Consider the following 11,199-nt stretch of genomic DNA (forward strand, 5'->3'; position numbering starts at 1 on the left):
AACAAAACAGACCAAAACAGAACAAAACAGAAGGTATACAGAACCATTCAGAACCTATCAGAACATCACAGAACCATCAACAAACATCATGAACTTCCAAAACACAATCAATATCATTTAAAACACTCTCAATCCACTTCCAAATCAACCAATCATCCCATAAAATCAACCATTCAGCTCTCAAAAACAACAAAAATCAGCCAAAAAACAAGTCATTTCAACACTCAACATATCCCCACACTTAATAAGGAAGCGTCCTCGCGACCCAGGAAAAAGGGAATACAAGTTCAGGGAAAAGCTCAACTTTGATCTTCAATATCTTTTCAGAAAGAATCCATCCACCACGACCCCATCTTATAACTTGTTTCGGATATAAAAATATAAAGAAAGGAAAACTCTTTATACATTAACACCTCTTATCAAACTAAAAATCACCACAAATTTGTAAAGGATATAAAAGTTTTCTTCTTCTTCACATGCATCATCTTCAATTCTCCAACCACGACCCCATCTCTACAAATCTCCAAAACATAGCTCGTACACGAAATCCAATAGGAAACCACCACGTGCGTCTGACATACATGAACTCACAACACAAACACTAATACACAACACAACCATCTGAATGACTTCTTTAAAAAGAAAGTTGTTCATTAAAAAGCTTCCACCATACATCGGAAATGTATCAATGAAGATGATCCCTCTTAAAAGATTGATGTTGTCGGAATCGATCCATAGATAAGGATTCATCTACAAAGTTTTTGGGAGGATTTTGGAAAAATTGGAGATAGCACATCCTTTCCAACAGGACCAAGTATCTGCTAGGCAAACAGAGGGCATGAAAATACAATATCTCCAGCTGTTGGGAATCAATGTTTACATTGACATTCATGCACAACTTTGGAATAGGCTTTGAATCAGTATGAGAGTGCCTATGCATATACGCCAGGTACCAAGCAAAGTGAGCAGTTAATCTCACTGAAGGATCTGCAAACTGTGAATACTATTGGGCAAAATGAACATAGTTTTGATAAGCTTGACTGGAAGCTGTCCATTCTCCTGGAATTACTGGCCAATTAATCTGCAGTCCTGTAAGGCAATCATCCGAACTCCATTCCCTTCTTCTGGAAATCTGATTATCAAAACCGTCACAGTCACTAACCAACTGAGGTGGTTGAGATATGGAAGTGCTAGGACATGGTAATGGAATAAGGGAAAGTGGATGAAGGGAAGGATATGAAAAATCATAAAAGGAAGAAAAGGTTAAAGAAGGAGTGGCAGAAATTTGTAAGGAATCACTAAGGAACGGTGTTAACTGATAAATAGAAAATGTGGAGGGAACATTTATGAGGGGTGAAGAACAGGGTGGAGAAGGGGAAAATACCCTATCCTCAATAAAGGAACAGTAAGTGAAAATAGGAATTTGAGGGAAATGTGAAGGTTGGAAAAGAAGGGGTAAAATTATTGTGGAATTAGTTTGACAAAGGGAAAAATATATAGCATAGCGGTGAGCCATTTGTTGGTAATAGAGGAGGGTAGGAACAGAAGGTCCTAAGAGAGATCGTCTATGATAGGCATCAAAGAAAGTAGCATCAAATGGATTATGTTTGGAAAGATAGGTTAAGAGATCCATCCTCGGTTGGTTAGTACTCTGGGCAAAGGTAGGAGCTGTGTTTTGTCGTTGATTAAGAACCACCGAATCAATCATGGGATGCCACGAATTATCCTGACAATCAGCTACTTTGGAGGAATAACTCTGGAACATATCAGCTATGCGCAACTCCAAATGATTGATATATAAAACAGCCTGTAAGACCACATCCCCCACATACCATGCCATATCTACCTCATCTGGAATTAACAAATCTCCTCGGAGATACATGTATGACATCAACATGGTATCTGGCGTGACAAAATCTTCAAAGACCATTCTGACTACCTCTGTCAACAACTCAGCAGACCAAGCCCCACTCCAACCATCCTCTGGAAAAGGTAAATCCATCGTGGAAAGCTTCATATAGAAGACCAACTTCTGTAAGTGGTAGTGGACAAAGAAAGAATGGTCAGGTAAGACATATTTCTGAAACTGCTCAAAGGTAGACCATAACAAGTCCATTCTGGACTGCAATCTTTCCACTTTATCTTGGAATAGAGGGCACAAAGTAGCCTGTCTCTGTAGAGCAGCCAAGTCCTGCTGTGAAAGAGAAGGAATTAATGGAACAGGAGGGCTTGGAGGAATAGAGCGGGACTTTGCAAGCTGATCTTGCAACTGCTGGATTTGGGAGGCTTGGTTGGCCACTGTGTCATTAGCCATCTGTAAAGCTGAAAGCTTATCATCTAAAAGAACTTGGAATTCTTTCGCTTCGCTGGACATCCTCTCCTTCTCCTCTGAAAGGCTAATAACCTGTGATTGAGCCTCTAGTAACTGGGTCTTCAATGAAGAAATCTCATCGCTTTGAGTGGCAACCAATTGGGTTTGCTGTTCCATTTGCTTAAATAGATCTGCTAGGGTATCCTTAGCAGAAGCTAACTCAGATGTTGCCTTATGCAACTGGTCTTTGGACTGCATGAGCTCTTCATAGAAAGATACGTATAGCTGTTGAACACAGGCTGTCACTGACAACTCAATGGAACTTTGAATATCCTTGCAGAGGAAAGGAATGGCATCTCCTGAGACAAGACTGTTCAGCGAGGGAACTGAGATCTCCAATGATCCTTCTCGATGTGCTCTGAATAGGTTATTGCAAGTGAGATACCCAGGGAGTTCACTGCCAGAAGTAGCAGGGATAGGCACTGAGGGAAGTACAGCAGGGGATTTATCCGCTACCCTCTTCAAGCGTTTGCGCTGTATGACCAGGGGAGGTGGAGAATCATCATCCTCAATGTCAATAGGTGCTAACTCGTCTGAAGGTGGAGGAGGAGGTACTGGATCTGATGGAGGAGGTGGCGGTACAGTCTTCTGTAAACCTGAATAGGTCAAGAAGGCAGACAAATATGATCCGTAGGTAACATTGGTAACATTACCCTTGGTGACTTTAACAAAATGCTGATCCATTTTAGTAAGGAGGTAAGTGCTCCAATCAATAGCAACTCCTTTCAGCACCATCCTGGAGGCTGTGAAAAGCTCTTTGGACAAATAGTGGGATGGTGTTTTGGCAGGCATGAACCTGTCCTGAAGGAACTGACACATCGTCTTCCATACGGGATCAGTAATCATAGAGAAAGAAACTCCTGAAGAGTTTATCACCTTCTTAACATCAAGGACTTCCCTTGTCTGCTTCTGCAACAGCTTCAAAATCTCTTCATTAGAGAAGAGCTGACGAGTGGTCACAAAAGGTTTTCCTTTGAAGGGTAAAGATAGAGCCTTCCCTAAGCCGTGAGATGTCAATGTCATAGACATTCCTTGGACTACGCCTGTCTTCTTGCTGTAAGAGGCCAGGAACTCATCACATAAGGACGGATCCTCTGGAAGCAATGAAAAAGGAGTGGCCACAAAAGCACCAAGTCCCGCCTTCGTGAGGGGCTCAAAAGTAAGTAGGGACGAGTAATCCCTACTAACTAGTGGGACGTACTGCATAGGGGGAGGAGCATGAGAAGGCGCCATTCAGATGGTTACACACACACCACAAACACAGACAATCAAGGAGAATGCCTGCAAAGCAACAGACAAAAACCAAGGATAAGAGAATTACCAATAAAACGTGACTCGACCTACTAACCCCAAGCAAACCACATCCTAGAAAAAATTTGACATGACCTCGAGACAAATGCGACCGAAAGCTTCATGCGATGCATCAGACAAACACCCTGAACCCCGTATCAGGCAATAAAAGAAAAAACTGCATACCGTACCCGTAACCGTAACTAAGACAGGAAACCAAAACCATACCATATCCGACACATATCAATACGACATCTGTGATAGAACCAAGACTGGACCATGGAAAATAACACTAATGACTGCGCATACCCATCCCACGAAACGCTTCATTAAAAAGGGAATTAAGTGTAGTGAGGGGGGAATTAATTTAATGAAGGGTTCATTTTAATTAATTATTAAAAATGGGTGAATTTTTATTAGGTGATAAACCTTAACAAGAAAACGGCGGTTCCTTATTATAAATTAAATTACCAATTATTAGGTTAAAACGGTGCAGTTATTCGATTCCCGGACTTCGATACCCGACTGGGTCTCTAAATGCAATTCATTGATTACAAATTAAGGTGATGTGGAGCGCTTTTTTGCCAGCGCGTGCTCATGTGATGGCTGGTTCTTTTTAATTAAAAAAATTAAAGTGCCTCTTTAGCGCACGTAGCGCGTGCTAAGTGAACGGCTGGTTCTTTTTAATTTAAAAAGTATGTGTGTTTAGCGCGAATGCGCATGGAAACTGTGGGTGAATTAAAGGGTTCATTTTAACAATTAATTTGTGATTAAGGGGAAAATGAAAATAAATAAAGCACATAAAATAAATACCTGGAAGGGGTGTGTATGTAATGCAGAAATGCGCACGGAACAGTCCACCAAAAGAAGGGAATCTAGGAAAGGAAAAGTAAAGATCACTGATGAAACAACAATGACAACACCTTAGCAGATGTGTGGATTGGGTTTGTGTTGGTTGTTTATCTTGATTTGTATTTTTTATTTTTTATTTGTTTATTTGTTTATTTTTTAATTTATTATTATTATTATTATTATTATTATTTATTTTTATTTTTTTTGGTATTAAGTTGTGATTATTTATGTTTGAATAAAGGAAAAATGATGAAGGGAGGTGAGGGGAATTTTTTAGAATTTGTTTACGATTTTTAATTGAATTTTCTACATTTATAGGCAATTTAGGGGTAAATTTAGGAAATGTGGAATTTTCAGAAATTATAGGGTAGGCAATTTCCAACGGACAAATTCCCAAAAATTGACAAAAGGCAAAATGAATTTTTTTAAAAAATTTCTGAAAATTTTTTTATGGAAAAATTAATGTAGTGATTAATTAAGTCACCTAAATCACATTAATCAGATAAGTCAGTTAGGCATAAGTCAATTAAGTCTGGTTAGTAGGGTAAGTCATGTTAGTCTACCTAAGTCAAGTCAGGTTAGTCTAAGTTGCTTAGGTTAGTCAACTAGGCTAGGTTAGCTAACTAAGTTAGGTTAGTCAACTAAGGTGAGTTAACTAGGTTGGGGTTAGGTTAACTAAGTTAGGTTAGTCAACTAAGTAGGTTGGGGTTAGGTTAACTAAGTTAGGTTAGTCAACTAAGTAGGTTGGGGTTAGGTTAACTAGGCTAACTATGGTTAGGTTAACTTGGTTAACTATGGCTAGGTTAACTTGGTTAACTATGGTTAGGTTAACACTAACCTAGCTAGGGGTAAGTTAGGGTTAGGGGGTGGGGTTAGGGTTAGTGCTAACCTAACTATGGTTAATTAAATGGGGGTTAGGTTAAGTTAGTTAGGTTAGTTAAACTAAATGGGAGGTTAGTTGAACTAACCTAAGGTTAGGTACACTAACCTCTAAGGGTAGGTAGGGAGGAGGAGGAGGGTGGCAGGGGCAACGTTGGCGGAAATGGCGGCGGCAGCGGCGACTTCCGATGGGAGGCGGCGTTTCGGCGAGCTGACGGCGGCGATTCGGCGACCCGACGGCCTGCGTGGCATGGCAACCTGCGGCGGGGGGAGGGGAGAAGAACGGCGGGGGAGGGGCGGGCTGGGGTACGCCGCTGGGGGGGCGCGAGGAGTAGGAGGGCGGGGAAGAGCACGAGGGCGGGGCTGGGGCACACCGCCGGGGGGGCGCGAGGAAATGGCGGGCGGGGAAGAGCACGAGGGCAGGGGAGCGCACGCCGCCGGGGGGGCGCAAGGAAATGGCGGGCGGGGAAGAGCACGAGGGCGAAGCAGGGGAGGGGCGACGGCGTGGAGGCTGGGAGAAGGAGAAGGAGGGGAGGGAGTAGCAGTGGAGAGGGAGAAGGAGAGGGCAGGGCGCTGTGGTGGGAGGAGGTGGAGAAGGAGATGGCAGGGCGCTGCGGTGGGAGGAGGTGGAGAAGGAGAGGGCGGGGCGCTGCGGTGGGAGGAGGTGGAGAAGGAGAGGGCAGGGCGCTCAGGAGGAGAGAGAGAAAGAAAGGGAGAGAGAAAGAGAGAGGGAAGGGCGGTTGGGGGGAAGGGGTGGGCAGTTGGGGGGGAAGGGGTCGGGTTATGGGCGGGGTAGGGGAAGGGTTATGGGCGGGGTAGGGGTCCAAGGGGGATAGGGGGTGCCCGAGGGAAGGGGAAGGGTGGGAAGGGATGGGTGCGTACCCCCGTCCCGCGCATGTGCACGGGGCGGGGTAAAAAAATTTGCCGTGACGGGATTGAAATGGCGCCGGGATGACGATATGGGTCATACGGACACGACCGAGGCGCGTAGAGATTCGTAAAATCGAAAAAGGGCGCGTTCATGCGCAAAACGGGCGCGAGAAAAAACATAAAAATAAAGAAAAATTAATAACTCCCAATCCGGACGTCAAAACGAAATAGCGTAAAAACAAAAAGTGGGCAAGACGACAGGGGGAAAACAAGGAAAATACGGGACGGGGGTTCCAGGAGGGGTAAAGGGCGGTCACGTGCAAAAAACACAAAAAACGAACCAAAAACGCAATTTAAAAATTAATATCGAAAGATCCATGCATCGAAACGAGGTGCAAAAAAAAGGACAACTGTGATGTGCCCGACAATCCTATCACATCAAAACATAATTCCGACTGAGATAAGACGTGTTCACATGGGAAAAACCCAAAAAACAACCCTGAAAATGGGATCGGAAATTAATATCGGACGAACCGTTCACCGGAATGACATGCAGTAAGAAGGAAAAATGTCCGCAGGAAGGGGTGGCATAGGGTTATCACATTAAAACGCAGTTCCGGCTGAAATAGGAGGGGTTCATATGTGAAAAACTCCAAAAATACTCCCGAAAACTCATTTAAAATTTAATAAGTAAAAATCCAGAAGTCGAAAAAGGGTGGAGGAAAAAGGAAAAAGGTAGGGGAAGGCACAGGGGACACGGCTGTCAAATCAAATTGGAATTCCGATGCAAACAGGGCAGGTTCACATGGAAAAATATCAAAAATACACACGAAAAAGTCTTAAAAAACCGGAAAATTAATAACGGACAAACCATGTATCGAAATGATGCAGAATAAAAAGGAAAAATGTCAGGGGAAAAGCGCTGGTCAGGGCTATGACATCAGATCACGGTTCTGAAGCAAGAAAAGCGCGTTCACATGGAAAACCATCTAAATTGCGTAAAATGCTTCAAAAATTAATAACTCAAAAACCGTGCACCGGAATAGGGGTAGGTAAAAAGGAAAAATGGACCGTTCAATGGGAGGAACAGGGCTTTAAGGTTGGATGGGGACTTTGGTGAATGTAGGGTGCATTCACATGGCAAAACCTCAAAATCAGGGAATGAAGGAAAAATGCAAGGGAACAGCCCCAAGGGTGGATGGAACATAACCGGATAGGTGGAAAGGGATCCCATTAGGGTAAAAGCAAGTCATGATATACATGCATGAGCAGGGTAAGGCATATGCAGAGGGGTATGCAACATAGACGCGCAGGGACGCGTCCCCACACTTAAGACCTTAACGGATAGGGTTAACCGAGCAACAGGGACCTAGGACCACGCCATAGACCATCCACTAACTTCCCCACACTTAAAACATGACCGGCACGAAGAAACCAAAGTGTAGGGTTAGAAAAACTTGGCCCGTTTCGTCAAAAATCAAGGTTGAGTATCGATGGCACGTCCAGTGTGGTTGTCGGCGCTAGAGGGACCAAGGCATCTTTACAGCGCACACGTCCGTCATGGCAGGGACCACACGGCAGCACCCAGGGAGGTAGCTGATGGAAGGAATCGCAGGAAATTCGTTGATGATGAGGGATACTACACTCAACTCACAATCACTCAAACGAGATGAAAGAACAGTCACTCGCCCCATGACTAATATTACTCGCGGAAGAATGATTAAAACCCATATCTCATACCCGGTTGAGGAATCGACAAAGGGGAATTGGTGCAGAAGGAGTATGCCAGGGTGCACAATTAATGGTGCATTAGTGCGTCCAACCCGTCTGGCATAGGTGCAAGGAGGAAGGCAAGGGAGCCTTACAGTGCAGTGTACAGAACAGGGTGATGTGTCTTGTGAGGTCGGCAAAGACCCATCTCGTGGGTGCACAGGGAAAGTGGAACATACCTAACTCCAAGTGTCGTAACGTCCCTCAATCTCACCTCTCGGTAATTGATTGAAGAAACTCCAGTCACACTCAACCCACCCTCTGTCTCACTCTCTGTTGAGAGATACAGGAGGGCAGCCTTTTCCTGAAACCCATTGATGTAATCCTCATGGTCGCTTGTGCAAAGGTTGTATGCCTTGTGCGCATTTGATGGTGCAACTGTGCATCCTGCCCTGTGCCGGCATACGGTGCAAGAAGGAAGGCAAGGGAGCCTTATGGTACAGTGCACAGAAACAAATTGTGCTTTGTGCTTTGAGAGGCCCATCCCGTGCGTGCAACTCTTCATTCACACTTCTCACCTCTCATTTGATTGGAAGGGAAAAGACTGGTCTCTCGACCCACCCTCTGTCTCACTCTCTGTTGATAAATACAGGAGGGCAGCCCATACTCACATCCCCATCCGGTTAGGATGAAAGCTCACATCATTCAAGGGGTTGTCGATGAAGATTGCTTCGTCAATTGTTGAAGAGGCGTACCCAGGGAGGTAGCCATCAAATCGAACATTGTGTTGGATAGGAACATGTCGTCTGCTAGAGGACAGGTAGTCACTTTGCAGAGAGTCCCAGGACACAGCATACCAAGGGAGGTAGCTTCGGAATTGGATCCTGGAAATATCAATTAATGAATCCCCTTCTGGACTGCTGGGTGTTACCACCTTTTCCACAGCCAGCTTCTCGCCCAAGGGTGTTTATCACCTTTTCTTAGAATGAGACCTGCTATGACAGGGAATTGCTTCCTTTTCTCTCATAACAGATTTGTTTTGTTTTGTTTTTTTTCTTGTTTTTTTTTTCCTTCTTTTCTTTTTTCCCTATTCCCGAGGGTGTTTCCACCTTTTCTCGAAGAATAGGTCGGCATGACAGGGACCTAAGTCCTTTTCTCCCATGACCGATATGTTTTGTTTTGTTGTTTTTTTCTTTTGTCTTTCTTTTTTTTTTTTTCAATATTGAGCAAGGGAATGGCAGAACTACCATTTGTCAGAACCCACCTCGCCACTGTCGCTGGTGGAAAATAGAGAATAAGAAATCAAGGTTGGAAGAGGGTTTTGAGGGGACAGAGGGTTGCGTCCACTTCATCAGGAGTGATTGAAGAACGGCTATCAGAAGTAGCATCATAACAATTACAGTGCCGCGCCAACGAGGGAAAAGATCAAATGACCGTAATTGTCAAGATCCCCAAAGAGGGAAGTACTTCTTCAGGCGATATCCATTGATCAGAAAGGGATCATCAGAGGCATCAACGGTCTGTACTTGGACAGAGCCATTAGGGTTGACTGCAAGTACCTTATAGGGGCCCATCCACTGTTGTTGAAGCTTGCCAGGAAACTTGCCAAAGTGTGAATCATAGACTAGGACCAAATCACCTTCTTTGAACTCTTTGTGCTTGATGAAACTGTCATGGTAAGCCTTGCGTCGAGCTTGCGTGGCTTCCATGCACTGTAGAGCCATCCTGCGAATTTCGTCCAAACATTCCAAATGCAGAAGACGGCATTGCAGTGAATTATCTTCCCCCAAACGCTCTTTGATAGCCACTCTCAAAGAGGGTAATTCTAGTTCAACAGGAAAAACAGCTTCTGTACCATACACCAGCTGGAAGGGTGTTTGTCCTGTTGCTGCTTTATGGGAGGTTCTGTATGCCCAGAGGGCCTCTGTAAGTCGATCATCCCAATCATGACGATGTGCGGCGATTGTTCTTGTCAGAATCGAGCAGAGGATGTGATTGGTGACTTCGACTTGGCCGTTGGCTCTGGGATAATAAGGAGTGGACTTGCAATGGCGGATCTTATACAACTCTGTCAACTCTTCCATGACTTTGTTGAGGAAATGCGTGCCTCTATCACTTACCAACTCTAAGGGACTACCAAAACGGGTGATGATATTCTCGTACATGAACAGGGCCATGCTGTTACCATCGTCCCGCTTTAGGGCTTTAGCTTCACACCACTTTGTAACATAATCCGTACATACGAAGATGTATCTGTTCTGTTTCCTTCTGGTAGGAGGGTCGATCGGACCTACGAAGTCAATGCCCCACTTCTCAAATGGCTTTAAGGGAAGGATAGGTTGCAGTGGCATGGCACTTGTCTTCGTGGGTTTCCCCATTCTTTGACAAGCATCACATCTTTTACAGTAATCATAGGAATCTTTGTGGATGGTAGGCCACCAATAACCTGCTAGCAGAGCCTTCCTGGCTGTAGCTTCTCCTGCAAAGTGACCTCCACATGGCTCGTCGTGGCAAGCCTTCAGAACAATCCCAATCTCATCTCCTGCAACACATCTTCGGAGCACTTCATCTTTTCCTTTCTTGTACAGTGCACCACCTAGCAGGGTGTATGGGACTGATTCTAGCATGAGCTTCTTCCTTTCCCGATTAGAAATACCAGGAGGGTACTGTTGGGTTGCCAGCAGATTGGCAATGTCTGCATACCAGGGAGTTACAGTTTCTACCAAGAATAGGGAAGCATCAGGGAGGTCTGGATCATCCTGCTCCTCGTCTGCAGTTTGTGGGATACGCGACAGATGATCAGCCAGAACATGGGAACGACCAGGCTTAGTAATCACCTCAAAGTCAAACTCCTGGAATAAAAGGAGCCATCTCATCAATCGTCCTTTCACATCTGCTTTGTTCATCAAGAAGGATAGGGCCTCATGATCCACATAAAATTTAAAGTGGGTAGATAGGAGGTAATGGCGAAACTTCTCCAGGGCAAACACCATTGCCAAGCACTCCAGCTCGATCACTGTATAGTTCCGTTCCCTATCAGTGACTTTTCGGCTTGCATAATAGATCGGTTGATCCAACTTCGAGGAGCCCTTCTGGCAGAGGACAGCACCTAAACCTTCAATTGATGCATCAGTGTGTACATGGAACTCTTTCGTCCAATCAGGAGGTTGCAGAATGGGTGCCTCTATCAGACACTGCTTCAGAGTGTGGAAGGCTTTGTCACATTC

The 11,199-nt window shown here is 44.7% G+C and overlaps 1 non-coding gene across 1 annotated transcript; it reads right to left on the minus strand.

The window, feature by feature from the left end:
* Positions 1-282: 282 nt before the first annotated feature.
* LOC148011509 (small nucleolar RNA SNORD36) lies at positions 283-350 on the minus strand. The gene has a single exon (XR_015689423.1). It is a non-coding gene; the product is annotated as a small nucleolar RNA SNORD36 (small nucleolar RNA).
* Positions 351-11,199: the final 10,849 nt, after the last annotated feature.

Source organism: Lygodium microphyllum, chromosome 28 (genome assembly GCF_053477565.2).
Source record: "Lygodium microphyllum isolate KBCC chromosome 28, Lygodium_microphyllum_v1.1.10, whole genome shotgun sequence".
NCBI classification, from domain to species: Eukaryota; Viridiplantae; Streptophyta; class Polypodiopsida; order Schizaeales; family Lygodiaceae; genus Lygodium; species Lygodium microphyllum.